Source organism: Tachypleus tridentatus, chromosome 13 (assembly GCF_004210375.1).
Source record: "Tachypleus tridentatus isolate NWPU-2018 chromosome 13, ASM421037v1, whole genome shotgun sequence".
NCBI lineage: Eukaryota > Metazoa > Arthropoda > Merostomata > Xiphosura > Limulidae > Tachypleus > Tachypleus tridentatus.
In genome coordinates, this window is record NC_134837.1 from 28,611,761 (window position 1) to 28,625,076 (window position 13,316).

Consider the following 13,316-nt stretch of genomic DNA (forward strand, 5'->3'; position numbering starts at 1 on the left):
ATATACCATTCACGAAAATCTCTCTCAACTAAAGCGTTGCAATCGTATTAGTCTGTAACTGTATTAAAAATAAATCTCGCAGTTGCATAATTTTCAATGACTGATACAGATTGGCACAAATATAATTTCTCTAATTCATTTGATTCGATTAAGTTTAGTTAAACTGGTTACCTAACCACACACGCAGCTGATTCTCTACAGGTACGGATAATAATGCCTGTATTTAAATCTAATGTCCTGTTGTACAGTGGAAAATGAAAATCATTCTACTTCCTGCTGCGTCTCTTAGCCAAATAATACGTTTCTCTCACAGCGTATTTTAATCAAAAACAGCCAGAGTTTAAATCACAGAAATGAACGGTTGAATATTCATAGATAAATCAATAAGATAAAACAATCTAAAATGTTTGTGTGTGTGTACCCTGAAAATTTCTTTTAAAAATATTAATTTCAGACAGAGACATTAAAATTGTTATGCGTTGTCAAATGCCTGAAAGCTCATAGTAGTTTCCATGGTAATCGTCACTTGATTTATCCCGGTAATTGACACAGGACCTCCTTGAGGTGCTGTCACGTGTTACCCTCTTCTCGTTCGCGAACAAAGAGGTCTGCAGAGACCTGGATCCTCATTTATAAAAAGTGTCACTAGTGCTCGTTTCTCGACATAAAGGACAGTAGAAAGAGCACCACCCAGTGCAGGGGGTATTTATTTTCTCTTCCATTTGGCCGCTTTATTTGTTAGTGACCGCACCAAGTCACTTCCATCATTGTCGTGGCTTGACTGATGAAGTAAGCAGAGCAACAACCGCCTGTTTCAGAGAACCTCCATTACCAAGCTGTCAGAAGTTCCTTTTAGGATTTGACATGCTCTGGTTCTAATGATCACCACTAGGGCTTATTTTTATTTTTTATTTTTGCGATAACGTCGAATAACTTAATGTGTTTTATCCGCAACTTTCAGAAAATACCCTGTAGCAAAAAAATATATATGTATGGGTGAAGGCCCTCGGGGGTATACTACAGTACACAAATATCAGGTCACAAAGGTATGGGAAGCGAAATATTGAGTAGCACAAAACTTTGAATATAGTATTGTTTCACGACTATATACCCACTGGAAAGGCATCGAAAAATCTACGGGCTTACATAGCTAAAATCCGGGGTTCGATTCTCCGCAAGATACACATCTGATAGCCCAATGTGGCTTTGCTCTGAAACAATCAAACTTTGAACCCAAAATATCCCTAACTTCCACACCAGTCATAACAAGACTGTAGCAGAGGTTGCTACCAAAAGATACGTTAACAAGTTACTTGCTTATATGAGACTCTGAATCCAAAATATCCTTAACTTCCATAGCAGTCGTAGCAGGACTGTAGCAGAATTTGCTACCAAAAGATAAGTTAACCAGTTACTTGTTTTGATTCCAAAATATCCTTAACTTCCATAGCAGTCGTAACAGGACTGCAGCAGAGCTCGCTACCAAAAGAGAAAAATCTATGACCATTCTTTAGAAAGATAAAAAGAATATGTAATACTTAAATGGGAAAACTCGACAATAAAACGCATACAAAAATCAACGTGACAATTAAATTATCTTCCTATAATATATTTGATATACAGTAGTGGCTGTGTATATACATAACGAAATTTCCAATATTTGAAGTTCTAAGATCTAAAATATACGTTTATAGGTAAAGAAAAAGTACACAACACTAGCTTAGCTAGAAAAACCTTGCGAAAATAATCCAATTTTTTCTTACAATAACTGTTAGACTTTTATTTTAGATAGGGGGAATCGTTTAGCAAAAGATTTGTTTGTTTTTGAAATTCGCACAAAGCTACTCGAGGGCTATCTGTGCTAGCCGTCCCTAATTTAGCAGTGTAAGACTAGAGGGAAGGCAGTTAGTCATCACCACCCACCACCAACTCTTGGGTTACTCTTTTTACCAACGAATAGTGGGATTGACCGTCACATTATAACGCCCCCACGGCTGAAAGGGCGAGCATGTTTGGCGCGACGGGGATTCGAACCCGCGACCCTCAGATTACGAGTCGCACGCCTTAATACGCTTGGCCATGCCGGGCCTTTAGCAAAAGAACAAATATTCGTATGTTTCTACACAAGCGAATGTATTTCAGCGTGCTTGTGTAACATCAAGCTTTGCTGTATTTTCTAAAGTATGTTTATATAGCTTTCTAATTTATGTAAATAAAATAAAAACAGAATGTTTATAAAACAATCGTGCTGGTTTGTGTTTGCATGAATACTCAATGCATGGATACTTTATGCAGACTAGGATAAACAGATACTAAATTTGCTCTAGCGTGTCATAACGATCGCAGAAACAAGCTCTGGCCGGTTAGAATATTAAGTAGTAATGATATATATCAAAGAAATATTTGACGTGATTAGATATTACGAAACTTCCCTGTATTTCCCGTTTATTTTTTGTCCCTGCCATTCTAGAAGTGTATTAAATCAAATAATAGTTTGAAAATTCTACAGGGTGTTCGGAAAGTCACTGTGCACTTATATATTTATTAACAGACATGTTTCAATATAGAATACATGAGATAAATATGAATGACAATTATAAACAATGTTGAAAGTGACCTCCATTGGCATCAATACAGGCCTGGATCCTTCTTATTTTGTTTCTGAACACAGCTATCAGTTGCTGGCTTGAAATAGACTGAATAAACTATGATTACAAAACTGCACAGTGACTTTCCGAACACCCTGTATAAGCAATGATGATCAAATAGATTAACTCTTATTTTTGAGATAATTTAAAATGTTTAAAATGTTTTTTATATTAATGTTATATTTCATTTTTCCTGTTATTGCATGTTTGATTGGATCTTCTTGAAAATGTATTTTTTTTATCTTTGCTTGCTCCCCATCACGTAGGTCAATGGTAAATCTGCTTTTTTAGAACGCTAAAAATCAGATTTCGATACCTGTGGTGGACAGAAACAGAAATACTGCTGTGTATCTTCAAAATAGCTTCAGTTTAACTACCCTCCCCCCTTAGTGACGCAGCGGGAAGTCTGAAGGTTTATAATGCTAGAAACGGGGCTTCGATTCCCGTGTTGGGCAGGAAAAAGATAGCTTTTTTGTATAAATTTGTGTTTACTGACATAACTCCAACTGTGCAGCAATAAGGCTGAAGGCTTATAATACTAATCAGCAGGCTTCTAAACCAATGATTGTCACAGCACATGTATCCAACAGTGTGGTTCTGACTGTATCTGTCCTTCCATCGGCTCAACTATAAATCTCCGTTCTTATAATACTGAAAACCAGGCTTCGATATGCGTGGTGAGTACAAAACCGGTTGTGTAACTTTGTGCTTACCTAAACACAAAGAAGGAAGACGTCTGATTCTTATTCTCACAAGAAGAATGTCGCACGAGCTACCTAACCAACCTTTCAATGGGATTACAGACTCTACAAAAGCCGGACTGGGTGATTAGGGCGCTCGACTCGCAATTCCCACTATATATAAGTGTTTTTATCCGTGAGAGCGTTATAATGTGAAGGTCAATTTCACTATTTGTTGGTAAAAGAGTAACCCATGAGTTTGCGGTGAGTAATGACTAGCTGCTTTCCCTCTCGTCTTTCTCTCTTAAACGAGGGACGACTAGTGGACAAAGTGCACGGAATTCAAAACAAACTACACAATCCTACATTATTTTAATTATTTGTGTGGATTATTTTTTACTTTTTTCTTAATGAAATATGTTCAGCAAGATAACACAGCACAAACGCTATGTGTGCATAGCCGTCCCTCATTTTGAACTGAAAGATTAAGAAGTAAGTAGCTGGTCAACAATTTGTTTGTTTGATTTGTTTGTATGAAGTTGAGCACAAAGCTACACAATGGGCTGTCTGTGCTCTGCCCATTATGGTATCGAACTCCTGTTTCTAGAGTAGTAAGTCCGCTAGTCAACAGCACTCACTACTAATTCTTGATCCACTCTTCTATGACCGAATAGTAGGAGTTTATTGTCACGCTTATAACGCATTCATAACTATAATGTATGGAGCATGTTTTTGCTGTGGTAGAACGCGATTTACTGACTCTCAGATTCGCAATTAACCACTAGGCCACCCCTAGACAGCTCTTACAAATTGTACAACTTCTTCAAAATAATTTTACCTTTTTTGATATATTTTTAAATTTGAGATATTTCCATGAATTCATTTACGAGGTAAAGGTAAAAGGTATATTGTTAAAGACACTCACTTAATGAGCACACAGCCGTCTTGCAAGCTGTGTTGCAAAATTATTCATTTTATTGAAGCACAAATAAAAATCAAATCAATTTGTAATGACAAAATTACACTCGTACATTAAAGTTAATAACCAAAACATTCACACGTGTTTTGACACCGAATTGTGAATGTTTCAGTGAGTGAAGTCATCGTTATTATGAAAAAATGTCACGAGTCATATGTTTTCACGACATTCATGAGTTCTATACACTACATTGCTTAATAATGTCATGATGCAGTAGACGCTAAATACAATATCTTTCAAAGTAACAATTTGCTAATCATTGTTTTAATAAATTGTTTTGTTTGTTTGGGAATTTCGCACAAAGCTACTCGAGGGCTATCTGTGCTAGCCGTCCCTAATTTAGCAGTGTAAGACTAGAGGGAAGGCAGCTAGTCATTACCACCCACCGCCAACTCTTGGGCTACTCTTTTACCAACGAATAGTGGGATTGACCGTCACATTATAACACCCCCCACGGCTGGGAGGGCGAGCATGTTTAGCGCGACGTGGGCGCGAACCCGCGACCCTCAGATCACGAGTCGCACGCCTTACGCGCTAGGCCATGCCGGGCCTCTGTAATAAATTAACGCAGTGGTGTTGAATAAGGACACCGGGAAATAGACTTAAAACATAACATCCAGAGATAGTACAAGGCTCAATTAACCTATTCATCTTACAGTCTATTAACTACTTTTTTTATGCATCTGCTATGAATATTTGTATTTATAAATTGCAGTATGAGTGATCATAGCATATAAAAAAGTCAGAAAAAAATTAACGTAAAATTCACTTAGATTTTTTAGAGGTTCAAACCCTAGAAAGGCACTTTTCGGAAACTACTTTACAGATACGGGTATCCGTGTTGTTCTGATGATCGAACCTAACCAGGTCAGTCTTGACGGTGAACCATGTTACCTAATTCTTCTGCAGCTAATTGGAACTGGAAAGATCTGTCTACAAGAAGGATAAATTATCGCATAAGAATTCAGATGGTAACATTTCTTGGCTGTGTTAAGATCTCACCTCACACATATATTTGATGATAAGTAGGTTACTCCACCCTAACCAATTACCCCGGGTTTGTCCGACCATTAGCTTTGATTAATGGCTAGTACCTATCAAAACTGAAGAAATACGAGACCAGTTTATGAATTAATAAAAGAGGGAAAATACGTGACTTCAGACCTGCACGAATAATTAATATATTCTGCTGGAGCAACTTTCCCACAGTGAACGTTTAACAAAAAATTAGCCTAATTATAGACACGTAATGTCAGAATCCATCAAGACATCGTTTGGAAATATAACAAGAAGTATTTCCTCCTGTCGGTTTCTATATGCACGTTTGTCGCTCTAGAAACCTGAAAAATACGAATAGTAAGGGTGTATTTTCTTACGGCACAGCCGCATCGGGCTATCCACTGAGTACACCGGGGTGAATCGAACCCCTGATTAATACACATGATAAGACTTATTCCGTAAATTGTGCTAATGATTCATTTAAGCTGTTCTTTCGATCCCAGTTATGAAACTCCGATTTTTAGAATTTAAAAAGTGGAAAGAAAGTGAACTGAAAAAATTATGCTAAACTGACCGTAGAGCATTGAGATAACTGACCACTGAGATTGTCTGGTATTCAAGCCTAGTGCTCATTGAAATGCATAAGAACCCAGACACATACAGTCCGATAATTTCTATATTAAATGCAATTGTAGCACGCCACCTGTTATTAAATCTCGATATACCTTCTAATTATCGGTGTCTGCGGCTCCTTTGATCTCTGTGTAATACTTTGGGAAGAAGATATCGCCAGCTAACATCATGTCGCAAAATAAAAACCTAGTGACAACTTCTAATAACTGATATTAATAAGAATTTCAGGGTTTATGCCATACTCTGCAGAAAATATTAAGTTAAACGTATCCCAGAACACGGAAAGTGTTATAAACAGAATGACGAGGTTTTCTGAGATTGTGTGTTTATAAAGTGTTCTGTTATACCAGTTATATAAATTCCTGTAAATGTAACTAATCATTCTATTGTAGGAAACTTAAATTTTAAATATTTGCATAATCCTCATGAGGCAATGTACAGTGTTGTTAACTGTTCTTTACAATGTACAGTATTGTAATCTGTTCTTCTTTACAATACACAGTACTGTCTTTTTGTACAATGTACAGCACTGTTAACTGTTCTTCTTTAGAATGTGAAATATTGTAAACTGTCCTTCTGTACAATACACAGTACTGTCTTTTTGTACAATATACAGCACTGTTAACTGTTCTTCTTTACAATGTACTGTATTGTTAACCTCCTTCCATTAAAATGTACCTTCTTTCTTTACAATGCTTAGTATTGGTAATTGTTCTTCTATACAATTTACAGTACTGTTAATTGTTCTTCTATACAATTTACAGTACTGTTAATTGTTCTTCTATATAGTTATTATTTGCCCTTCATTACAATGTACAGTAATTTTCCATCTTTCTTTAACATGGTTAAGCGTTTCTTTAGTCAACCTTTAAGTTCGGTGCTGTATTTATTTAAGAACGCTAACTTCTTATGTTTTTTAAAAAAACTTCTAATTTATTCTTTATTCAACATAATTGTTTTATTCAGCAATTTCCACCAATGTTTATCAACATATTTCTCCTTCTTTAAGAACATCATCTAACAGCAACGTTATCTACCTTCATTAAATAATGATCCGTTGTCATTAAATAATGCTAATTTGATCCGTTGTCAATGAAGCCAATCTCGAAATAGAGATTCCAAATTCGTAAATTTATTTCCGAAAACACTTGGCCCCGGCATGGCCAAGTGGTTAAGACACTAGACTCGTAATCCGAGGGTTGGGGATTTGATTCCCCGTTTCATCAAGCATGCTCGTCTTTTCAACCGTGGGGGCGTAATAAAGTTACGGTTAGTCCCACTATTCGTTTGTAAAAAAGTAGCCCAAGAGTTGACGGTGGGTGGTGATGACTAGTTGCCTTCCCTCTAGTCTTAGGCTGCTAAGTTATGGAACGCTAGTGCATATAACCCCCGTGTAGCTTTGCGCGAAAATTCGAAACAAAACAAACCTAAAACACTTAATTACTAGACAATTTTTAAACCGCTCAGAGCTCTTCTTATGTATTACGACTAATAACAAATGAGACACCTTGTTTTAAATCAACAACTATTTGTATCTTTTCTCCTATGTCGGCTGTAGAGTATACATAAAAGAATGAAAAAATTGCCTCCAGAATTCTGTACTTCTTAAGACAGTAATGGCTCTTGGATTCGTAAGCTAAATGGAGTCGTGTGTGCTGTACATTTAAGAGATGCCCATCAGAATTCGTGTCAAAAAACGACATTGTTCCGTTTTTCATTACGACTGTCCTCGGCAACTTCCTCCTTTCCGGATCATTAAATGACTAATGTCTTCAGATCCTGTTCAGACGTTTCGTTTGTCTATGTTAAGGCACACAGTTTCTGATCCAGAACAATACGAAGTTGTGTTTTTTTCCCTCAGACTCAATCACACGAGTCGCTATTTTACAAGCTCCAATACTAATGTCAATGGTTATCTACTTCTTCCCTTAGCGATGGACTTCCTTTCCAAAGAAGAACTCGTGGACGTTTTTTTTATCTTTTTTGTCACGAAATGGTAATGACAGTGCAATGACTGGAACAGTCTCGCCCAATAAACTATCTTCTGTAAACCTGAATTTCCAGGAGGTAAGAATCTCTATCTCTATTTGCAATCATGGCTCAGCCAGGCGTTATACGTAGAGGTTAAGTGCAAAATACCCGGATGAAAGATGTATAAATCTTTATTTGTTTCCACTAGAAATACATATATATATATATCATAAAAGAAACAAGAAATGCAAAATGTATTTTGGGATGGTTGAAACCAATGAAGAAGTTCTTTGATTAGTTTCTCAATAAATTGTTTGTTTGTTTGTTTGTTTTTGAATTTCGCACAAAGCTACTCGAGGGCTATCTATGCTAGCCGTCCCTAATTTAGTAGTGTAAGACTAGAGGGAAGGCAGCTAGTCATCACCACCCACCGTCAACTCTTGGGCTACTCTTTTACCAACGAATAGTGGGATTGACCGTAACATTATAACGCTCCCACGGCTGGGAGGGCGAGCATGTTTGGCGCAACGCGGATGCGAACCCGCGACCCTCAGATTACGAGTCGCACGCCTTAACGCGCTTGGCCATGCCGGGCCTATTTAATTGTAACTAATGAAAAATGCGTGTTTCTCTTTGTTGTTTCTCAATATTTTAAAGATAGTATAAGTATACTTCCAAACTTAGTTTCATTGAAAATTATATTAACATGCTATGCATTTCATTGCTATAGCACTTACGATAAGTTTTCTTCAATAACAGAGTGAAATTAAAGGTTTCTGTCTGAGGGTCGGAAGTTCAAATCGCCGTCACATCAAACATACTCGCCCTTTCATCCGTGGGGACGTTATGAAAGTGAGAATAATTTCAGTATTCTTTGGTAAAAGAGCCCACTACGGGTATCGAAACCCGGCTTCTAGCGTTTTAAGCCTGAAAACATACCACTGTGCCACCGGGGGTGTCAAAACTGACGTCCCTTCGATTTAATTGTTACGATAAACAATTATTGGCACGTTACTGAATTATATTTTCGATTACATAGAAAACAATGAACCTTCCCGTGAATTAATTTATCAATTTCGCATTGAATAGTAGAGCAAAAAAATGTGATTTTGTCTTCCAAACGAGATACGTCAGAGAATCAGTGGTAAGTTTACGAACTTACAACGCTAGAATTGGATGCTCGAATCTCCTCAATTGATAGGGGGCAAATAGTCCACTGTGTAGTTTCCACGAAAAAAACACCCAACATACTCACCCTTCCACCTGTGGAGGCGTTATATAGTGACGGTCAATTCCACTATTCTTTGGACAATGAATGACTCCAATGTTGGCGATGGACAGTGCTGAATAACTGCCTTCTCTCCAGTTTTACTATACTAAATTAACCAGTCGTCGTGTAGCCTTAAGCAAAATTCAGAACAAATAAACCAAACTTTAACTGAAATATAACCTTAAAATGGTTGAATTTTGATTTTTTAAATGGTAAATTTCCTTTAGCGAAAAATGTCTTTGACAAAACGTGTAAGGAAAAGAATACTAATAAGAATATTTGAAGTAGAGAAATTAGCCACGACATTTTTACAAGCGATGCAAACTATTATTTTCTTGAGTCCTCATTTTTATGGCCCACTTAATAAAAAAAAAATCCAAGCACGAAGACAGCCTAAAGCAAAGCATACCATAATACACACATAAACTTAAAGATAATCTATCTTCCGCACTTGACTTTGAAAAAAAGTATTTTCATCTATTAAACCAAGATAATCCCCCATCGGGCTGAAAGTTAATCGCTTATTTTTACAGAAGAAAGACCCGAAGGTCGAAGTCTTTAAGCATGAGTTGCTGATGGCAATGGGGAAAGCCATAAGGGGTGAAATGGGATAGGATTTATGATAACACATCATTGCCCGTGATTATGCCCTCTGGTGGTATTATGCATAACTATAATTTGACGCTTCCGTTGGCCGTGTCACGACCTGAGTTTTGTGCGTATGTCGGCTGTTTCATCAACAAAATGAGCAACAATTTAAAATCCTTGAAGTAGGCACGTCTAATAGCCGCACCTTTATCACAGGTTCGGTGGTCAGAGCTTATTTAGAAATTCAGCATAAATCTAGGGTGAGTTAAAAAAAACCACAAAAACATTGGAATTACGAAGATTATATGTCATAGCGAAATACACTGAGTGATCTAATATATCTGATCTTTAATTGTATTCATTGGTACGCTAATATGGCTCTGTTTCCTGTCACGACTTAAGGGCTGTTTGCCTCTGAAGCGTGAATTTTCGAGGTGGGTAGACATTACTCAAAGATATATATATATATATGAAACTGCAATAACACGTCAAGATCAGAGTTATCTTGCTATTTACCAAGGTCCCCCGTGACAGAAATAAAACAGAAACGTCATCGACCTTCGATTTATCGTTTTATTTTTCTCGTGATGAAATTAAATGTTGCTGCGCACATAGACTTTCCCAGTATCTCTAAAACCTTTTTTTTTTTTTTGGTGGGGGGGGGGAGTGTTGACTCTTCTGTGACAAATCAAATTCTATAAAATATTTAAAACGATTTTCGCCAAAGATATTTGTATTTTCTTATAAAAATCAAATTTGAGAACGTGAAGAAAATTATATGTACATTATACGTTATGTCATTGAATAGAATAAAGGCAATGTGTACACTCCAACTGATGTCGTAAAACAGGATAGAAGCTATGTGTTCACTCCATTTGATGTCGTAAAACAAGAAAGAAGTTATGTGTACACTCCAACTGATGTCGTAAAACAGGATAAAAGTTATATGTATACTAACTTGAACGTGTAACAAAACAGAATTTGATATGTACACTATGCTGAATGTCGTACCACAGAACAGAAATTATATGTACACCTATACATTAATTTAATGTATAGAAACACGATATAGATAACATGTTATGATATTTAAATGCCGCACAACAGGACACTAACTGTTTATGTAATTTTTTGTATAAAAATATATTGTATTTTAATTATTTCTCATTTATGTCTGTTTTCACTGCGTGTTTTGGTGGTGTTGTTGTTGCATTTTTATGGTTTGTTTTTACTGTTGTAATTCTGCGAATGAGGACTCAATTGAATGAAGAGGTCAAAATCAAGCTACGTAAGTCCAAGACCAAATTAATGTAGGGTTTAACGTATGAGTACCTTTGCATCAAAAGAACGGTTCGTGTACAAGGGCTCTAAATTGAGAAAAAGTCGGCCCTCACCTCATTTATAGTCCTACGTTTTAATCCTAACATTACCAATTATATTTGCTAGTCTTCTATGAAGACAGACGTCGAGAAACGTAATTTTTTACATTATTTTTATTTCAGTTAAAGTCTACTCACATCGCTATAAATCGGTTCTCGATGCCCGTGGTGGGCAGAGCACAGATATCCTATTGTGTAGTTTTGTGCTTGATTTCAAACAATCAATCAATTACCTGTTGATTATGATGCTCGACTCGCAAGTTTTTGGTCGAAGATTCTAATCCAGTTATAATATGATGATAAATTTCACTCTTCGTTAGAAAATTAGTAACCCATGACTCGGCGGTAGGCAATTTTGACCAACCGCCCTCCCGATATTTTATCACTGCTAAGTTAGGGATGGTTAGCGCAGATAGCCATCGAGTACCTTTGCGTAAAATTCAACAAATAATTTTAGAAAATGTTAGTAGTGTACCTAAATTAATTTTCGACACAAAAATGTATGAAAAGGAAATAATATATTTTAGCCCTATTTGAAAAAGTTGTTATGTCTTAATTATTATCAAAATTGTTTGTAAAGTTAAAATAAATAAATAAAAATCAAGTGAATGACCATGTGTTTGTGGTGTTAATCAATTGAATCTGTAGGACACGGGAAATAATTTACAAAAATACACATTGTTTGTAAATATACATATATTATAAAAAACGGAAAACTAATTATGTCCCGCTAGGGGGCCAGTAACACGCGAAGGAGGTATTATCATGACGCCTTTAACAAGAAAACATTGACGTGATGTTCATAGGTTATATATCTCTAGTTTACCCTGCGGGACGTGTGAAAAACGTAATGCATTAACATTGATCAATCATTAATGTGTATTTGATTAGTAAATAGATGACTATAATAAAAGTACAATCTATTATCTGTGTGTTTAATTGATGTTACACTGCAAAATACACAAAAAAATCACAACTGCTTATAAGAACGTCGTCTCTTAACATCTACAAGTTAAGCCTTCGAGTTACAAATTATTGGCATATTTAAAGATCTTTAGCCTCCTGTGGCTCATCAGTAAATCTAAAAGTTTATAACGCCAAAATTCTGGTTTCAATATCTGCGATGGGCACAACACAGACAGCCCATCGTGTAGCTTTGTGCTTTCCAACAAAAAAACAAAGTCATATAGGTATATTCAATAAATGCTATCCAATCATGTCGATGTTAAATTTGATTAACCAAAGGAGTCATTTTTTCCAGCACTACTAAATGCTCTTAAACAAGGATAAAAACCTTTAGTAAACCCAATGATTTCATATTATTTTATCTAGTCAAAATATGGGCTAGTTATTACTGTAGTTTTTACGAACGTATTTACTTTGAATAATAACTTTGCTGATCAGGGTAATGCTGAGTATCTCGTTGTATGAATATTATCACACCTGAACATTAAGAACGAAACGCACGTAGAACCGGTTAGAGCGCAGGTCATTATGAGTGTACGTTGTGTTTGTTTCTACCCTAACTTACGTTTTCCTTGGACAACTTGCTAAAGACACAATGCGAATGTCATTTTCAAGGCCATTCTTGCATGACACAAACAGAGTTTTACACTCTATTCAAAAGTCTTTTTCAAATTAACAGATACCTGGTTATTAAATACATCAAATCTATTTTCAGCAGTTGATTAACAGATACCTGGTTATTAAATACATCAAATCTGTTTTCAGCAGTTGATTAACAGATACCTGGTTATTAAATACATCAAATCTGTTTTCAGCAGTTGATTAACAGATATCTGGTTATTAAATAGATCAAATCTGTTTTCAGCAGTTGATTAACAGATATCTGGTTATTAAATACACCAAATCTGTTTTCAGCAGTTGATTAACAGATACCTGGTTATTAAATACATCAAATCTGTTTTCAGCAGTTGATTAACAGATACCTGGTTATTAAATACATCAAATCTGTTTTCAGCAGTTGATTAACAGATATCTGGTTATTAAATACATCAAATCTGTTTTCAGCAGTTGATTAACAGATACCTGGTTATTAAATACATCAAATCTGTTTTCAGCAGTTGATTAACAGATATCTGGTTATTAAATACACCAAATCTGTTTTCAGCAGTTGATTAACAGATATCTGGTTATTAAATACACCAA